Source organism: Halichoerus grypus, chromosome 2 (assembly GCF_964656455.1).
Source record: "Halichoerus grypus chromosome 2, mHalGry1.hap1.1, whole genome shotgun sequence".
Classification (NCBI taxonomy): Eukaryota; Metazoa; Chordata; class Mammalia; order Carnivora; family Phocidae; genus Halichoerus; species Halichoerus grypus.
In genome coordinates this window covers 158,592,362-158,599,299 of record NC_135713.1, presented here as the reverse complement: position 1 = coordinate 158,599,299, position 6,938 = coordinate 158,592,362, and positions in this window count along the sequence as shown.

Below are 6,938 nucleotides of genomic sequence, written 5' to 3'. Positions count from 1 at the left end.
CTGGTTTCTGTAAAGGAAATCCTAGCGTTTCTGAAGATCCCAATGCCCAAATAATTTGTTCCAAGGAAATGTCCTAAATTACAGATGTTTTTTCTCAGTGCTTTCCAATTGTCTCTGGGGCCAGAGCACTCCTAGCCCAAGGCGTGGAGCATGTGATCATGGGGCAGTTGAGAGGAGAGCCAACGCAAGAACAACTGTACCCAGGTTTAGGGTTTTAATTGTCTGATGTGGTCAGTGCTTCAAGGGCAAGTATTCCCTCTCTTGAACCTTCTTCTCCTCACCCCGCAGGAAAGAAATCCACACCTTCCTTTGAGCTTCTACATTTCCACCAAGCTCAGGGGCGCAGGAGAACTCACATTTTCAATCTTTGTCCTTGGCTTTGCAAGCAAGGGAGCTCCGTGTATTATAACCATTAATTAGTACCATTAGCATCGTTAGATTCTGGAATTTTGAGTTTCAATTCCACCTGAACGTAGAAAACACAACCTTGCTGAGTCAGAGTACCCTCAGTCATGTCAGGAATTTTCTGTTTTTTTTTTTTTCTCCTGAAGTTCAAATCTAGGGTTCTCCCACCTCCTTTGTCTTTCCGGAAAGGTGTCTGAGCTCCGTCATCCGTTGTCTAACATGGGCAGGGGGGTGGTGGGGAGAGGCATCAGTCCTAGGGATGTTGCAATCTGCACTGGTACCCACTGAGTCCTATCTTTATCCCTATCCAGTTGCAAGTCACACAGTCCCTTGACCTGTGCTTTGGTGTCCTGGCCCTCAGACCTCCAGGCTGCTGGTCCTCAGTCCCCTCCTTGCTACCCTGGAGGCATATGGCTGCTTCCCTGACCCCGGGATGTGCAGGACTCTATGAGGAGCTCAGCTGCCTGGACACCACATGCAGGAGTGACTACTCAACTCTCCTGGCAGCCACTCTCCCACTGGGGAATGGAAGTACTCTCACCCAAGGGGAGACTAGAAACTCTCTTTGGTATTCAGGAGAGAGATGAGGGAGAAGGCGGCCCCCTGCCCTCTTCCACAAGATTAACTCCACAGCACGGGGTGGTGGTGGGTAAGAGAACCCCCCCAGATAGGTTTGGAAATCCAACAGGAGAGAGCCCCCTTCCTGTGTTGGCCATCTGGGACCCTGGCAGGCAGCAAGCCCACTTCTAAAGCCTATCCGCTCCAACTGGGGATGTAGCTTTTGCCCTGAAAAATCCATCCTTGATGAATCAGTGAGCTACACCACCCTCACAAGCCACCTGACACCCCGAAAATGGCCTTTCCTGATGTAATTTTTAATCAAGTTTTAACTTAAACACCCCTTTCCAAACCTCAAGAAAGTACTTTTCCCACCGAGCACCTGCGATTTGCAGGGTGGAAAAGGAGAATCTTGAACTTGGGCTCATCTCCTCACGAGACAAGCTTAAAAGATGAACTTTCAGTGACCACAAGTTGACCATATTCACAGTTTTCATGATTTATTTCAACACTGAGTCACAATGGGAGGAGACCTGTTGGCCCAGTCTCTGCTAATCAAGTAGGATGGTTGCACAAATGTCTGATCCTTCATCATATGGACGCTGAGATGCTTTGTGAACACTATGAACCAGAAAATAATCGTTAACCACATATCTCCTCCCAAAGCATGGGTTTTCAAGAAAGGACAGAACAAAAAGTCTTTAAGCTCTTTATGTTTCTCTCCTCCCCTCCCCTCCCTTTTTCTCTCTATCTTTCTATCCATATAGCTGATTCATATTCTGCACATCAGTGGTTTAGACCAGAGTTTCTCAACTTCAGCCCTACTGACATTCTGGGCCAGATAATTCTTTGTTGTGGGGGACTGTCTCTGCTTTGTAAGGTCTCGGGCAGCATCCTTGGCGTCTACACACAGAGGCCAGTAGCCCTCCCACTTCTCCTCCCTTTCCAGCCATAACAACCAAAAATATTTGTAGATATTGCCAAATGTCCTCTTGGTGTGTGTGTGCGGGGGAGGGGAGCAAAACTGACCCCAGTTGAGAACAACTGATTTAGACAAATTACAAATGAAAATATCAGTTGCTCCTATGCATTGATATTATGGTGTCCAACAGCATCATCTGATAAAGGAATTTACTAATACATTAAAATAAAAGCATGCAATTTAATTCTAAGCCCAACACTTGTCATTATCCATAAGTCCTTCCCTACCTCCACCAGGATCTTAGAAATAGTGTGAACTCTTTTTGCTGCTCAAGTATAATTTAGAATGGCCTCTACATCTTGGTTTCTTCTTCACCTTTAGTGACAAAATCTTTTTTTCTTTTTTCCTTTGGAAAACATGATTTTGCACTTGCTCTACAAAATTTAGTTGATTTGTCTGTGAGTGATTTAATAGTTTCTTAACTGACATTTCCTCTAGAGATTTGGGTGGATCATTCATTGTTCCAGTGAAATTCAATTTTAAGACACAAATTGCCATAATTTCTGTTCATGGGTTTCTTTTTTTGGCAGTGTATAGGAGATTAGTGAATTTGCAGATTTCCTAGTCACAGTACTTCCAAATTCTTGGTCCATATTCCCCTTGAGGCCATGCTTACAGTTAGTGGTTATTTTGTTATTCTATGATGTGGTCTGTGTTTCCATCATGTTATTCTGCGTATACTTTATGTCACTGCTTTCATCATTATTTTTATTCCACAGTGAATTGCTTTTGAACACTTGATCCATTTTTGTGCCTTGGGGCTATGCTGTGAGACAGGAGCAACAACAACAACAACAAAGAAACCTACACCTTCTAAGAAATAACCTGCAAATAATGAGAAAATGTTAGCTGAGCTGAACCACACCTTATCAAATGAAAGTTAGCCAAGATGAATAACTAATAACAAAAGAAACCTACACCTTCTAAGAAATAACCTGCAAATAATGAGAGAATGTTAGCTGAGCTGAACCACACCTTATCAAATGAAAGTTAGCCAAGATGAATAACCTAAAGCAGTCTGTGTAACTTGTACCCAGATTTTGGGTTTAACCATTTTGGTTGTAACAACGACTAGGAACATACCCTTAATTTTACCTTTTAAATGTGTGGAAGGTAGTGAATGGTCAGTTCATTACATTTTCCCAAGATAGCACCAGTAGCTTGACCTCCTTCTGGTTCCTAGCGGCTGGCCTCCAGGAGGATCGCTGGTTTTCAATGCCCATTTTAGGAAATGCTGAGCAAATGTCTATAATGTTAATAGCTATGAGAATGGTAGAGCTCAGGAGAGACAGCCCTTTATTACTTTAAATGCTATGGGTTCCTTCTCCAGGCTAGACAGCAAGCTCTCTGAGGGCAGGGGCTGGCCTTCTGATTCCTATGGATCTCTCCACTGCCCCCAGCACAGGGCTCTGGCCCGACCCACACAAAACTCTTGGCATAAAAGGGTGAAGTTGTGTATTGCTGCCGCTTCCCCTCTGGATGCCTGTGTGACCGGAGGATCCCTTTCAGCAGAGGCTGAAGCCCGGTGTTGAAATGCAGACAGACAGGTCCACAATGCCCAAGCCCTGTGGGGTCTGAGCTGCACAAATCCATTCTTTTGACAAAGACTAGTGCTCTCGGGTGCAGGACAGCTCAGCAGTGGAAGCTGGCCCCCGGCATTGTCTGTGGCAGCCACCCAGGGGCAGTCTCTGGACCCCATGCCTTGCTCTCTGGTGCCTGGGAGGGCACGGGCTGTCCGACCCAGTCAGCTGCTGTCCGTCTTCCAGCTGACTAGCTTCTAAGCCAGAACCAGGCTTGGGTGGGGGTGGTCAGCTCCCTCCTGGAAAGGTCTTCAAGAACCCTTGTCTCCATTCCCCTCAGCCCCTCTGCTGTCTGATCACACTGCTATGCCCATTTCTCTTTCAGAATCTGGGGGTCCATTTGTAGGGGGCTCCAACATTGCTGTTCCTTTGAATGATTTCCACAGTGACACCCACAGAAGGGGCGGGATCATGACTGATGGTTTTCCATCTCTACCACAGGTGAATCTGAGGAAACAGGCATGTGTAAAATTGAGGTTAGGTCCATTTTAATAATGGTTTTGTATTCCTCCAGTTTTGAAACATTTTACAGAAGGGTATGGAGTGTCGGTTAGGGGGATGGTTTAGTTGTGGTTCTGGAAGGAGTTGTTGGGACATCTGGGTGGCATTATTATTGTTATTGTTATCATTTTGATGCTACTATTTATTGCAGGCTTACAATTGCCAGACATGGTGGGGTGCCTGGGTGGCTCAGCTGGTTAAGTGTCTGACTGGTGATTTCAGCTCAGGTCATGATCTCAGGGTTGTGAGATCAAGCCCCACTTCGGGCTCCATGCTCAGTGCAGAGCCTGCTTGGGATTCTCTCTCCCTCTGCCCCTTCCCCCTTTTGTGCTCTCTCTCTCTAAATTAAATAAGTAAATAAAATCTTAAAAAGCCCAATTAAGCAATGGCCAGACATGGCATATATGGTCTCCTTTATTCCTCGTCGTCCTTCTGTCATCCCCATTTGACAGTCGAGGAAACTGAGACTCAAGGGGTTGAGTGGCTTGCCCAGTGTCATGAGCTGTTAAGTGGAGATACCAGACCAACACTCCTGGCTTTGGAAACTTTGGTAAGACTCTGAAGTCATGGTCTTGCAAGATCAAGGGTGGAAGGAAAATCAAGGGTGGATTAGTTGGCTTCCCATGACTGTTCAACTCTAACACATGTTTCTGCATGTTACAATCTCTGAAAGTCCCTTCAGTGAGGCTACATCCTAAGAAACATGTGAAGTGAGATCTTCTCTCTGTGCTTCTTCCCTTCCCCAGTCTTCCCGGGGTTTCCTCCATCCCCAGGAGGGAACCAGTGTCTTTGTGTACTTTGCTGTTGGGTCCCATCACTAAGGAGTATGGGAATAATAACAGCTTAAACTATTTCTTTTCCATCTGATGATGGAATGGCAGGCATCAGCCAGCAAATCCTTGCAGGAAGTATAAAGGTCCTAACATCATCCCAGTTCTAGAAGTCTGTTTTCCCCAAACTGTTCCATCTTATTCCTCACCCCCAATTAGGTATATGAGGAAATCAAGGTTCAGAGAGTGGCCTTGACCCTGACCATCATTAGTTTGTAGGCCTGGACTAGAATTCAGGACTCTGGATCCTCCGTTGGGAAATCACATGGAGGAATGAGTAACTTGAAGCCTCTCCCACCCTGGAATGTTCAGATTCCTGGCACAGGGTGATACGAGGGGCTTGGAACATTCCAGAGGAAATAAATGCAAGATGAGCAGAGAGACAAAGACCTGTTAACACCAGGCTCACACAGTGCACGGGTGAGGGTGGCCGGAAACTTCCCAGGGGTGGTGGCGACCCAGGTCAAAGGACACCAACAGGAAATGCTGACTCCCAGGGCCCCCAGGCTGGGAGGCAACGCTGGCTTTGCCTCCAGGCTGCGTTGCTGTGAGGTCTTCACGCTTTGAGAGTCAGCCCAAGGTGACTCAGACTTCCTGAGAAGCCTCTTATCTCAGCCAGCACAGACATCTGTGCCTTCCCTTGCTGGAGATGTCACCCATTCAGGGGCCACTCCCTCCCCCCAACCAGATCAATGGCCCTTCACCGCTCTATAGGCAGGGTCCTACGAATGGCCTCATGACAAATGCTCAGTGATTGTCTCTCTAGGATTTCTGTTTGTTGCCATTCTCTGTCCTCCTCCCTCCGCTCAGAGGCTCCTGAAAGTCCAGGAGGAATTGACTCATTCTCCCCATGAACTTCTTGTCTAGAGGAGAAACAGAGCCATCATTCTAGCGACCACTTTTTCCAAACTAAATAGGGAGAAGATGCCTGGATGGAGAGAGGGTCTTGGTTGGTGAGACATGAAGACCACGTGTTTTAAATTGGCCTTAGAAGTGCATTCTCTGGGTAGGCTTTAAATACAGAGAGGCCATGTAGGGTGGGTGTGGAGTCACAGTCAAGCTCTCTCCAACCTGATCGCCAACGTGATACCCAGCTGGAAGGTAACTGCACATGTCCTCAAAGACCATCTTGGAGGGGCTGGAAAGGGGGATGACAATCTTGTCAGACTCCTTGCTGATGGTGGTGGAGACCATGGAACTTTACTACATGAGACACTACTATATGGTCATTAGACTGTTTTAAAATAAAGTTTTCAGCAAATACATACCCTGATGGTTATTCCTTTTAAGTTGATCTTTAGTCTTAGAGTTGTTAAGGATCTCAGAGACCCTTTCATTTTTGGAATTGAAGAAATAGAGTCTCAGAAGAGTTAAATGATTGACACAAACCCTTACAATATTGGAGATGTTCAGACAAAAATAGAAGCTTCCCGACTCCCAGTTCAGTGCTTTTCCCAGCAGATCAAGCCTCCTCCCACAGAGCAGGTAGTTTTTAATTTTCTAAACAGCTCCTTTGTTCATTAATACCTTGGTAGAAGATGTCAGGCTCAATATGACATGATCCTAGCCAGACCAGGTTAATTCCAGAATCCAGATCCTCTGATTTAAAAACAGCCCTTTTGTATGAATGGACAACAGGTACAGGAAAAAGTGCATCACTCATCATCAGGGAAATGCAAATCAAAACCACAATGAGAGATCACTTCACACCTGTAAGGATGACTATTATCAAAAAAAGAAAAGTGAGGATGTGGGGAAAAGGGATCCCTTGTGCACTGTAGGTGGGAATGTAAATTGGTGCAGCCACTATGGAAACCAGTGTAGAGGTTCCTCAAAAAGTTAAAAATGGGACTACCATATGATTCAACAATCCCACTTCTGGGTATATATCTGAAGGAAATAAACACTAACTCAGAAAGAGATCTGCACGCCCATATTCACTGCAGCATTATTTACAATAACCAAGATATGGAAACAACTTAAGGGTCCATCGATGAATGAATGGATGAAGAAGTTGTGACATATATAGAAAATGGTATAGTACTCAGCCAGGAAAAAGAAGGGAATCCTGTCATTTGTGAC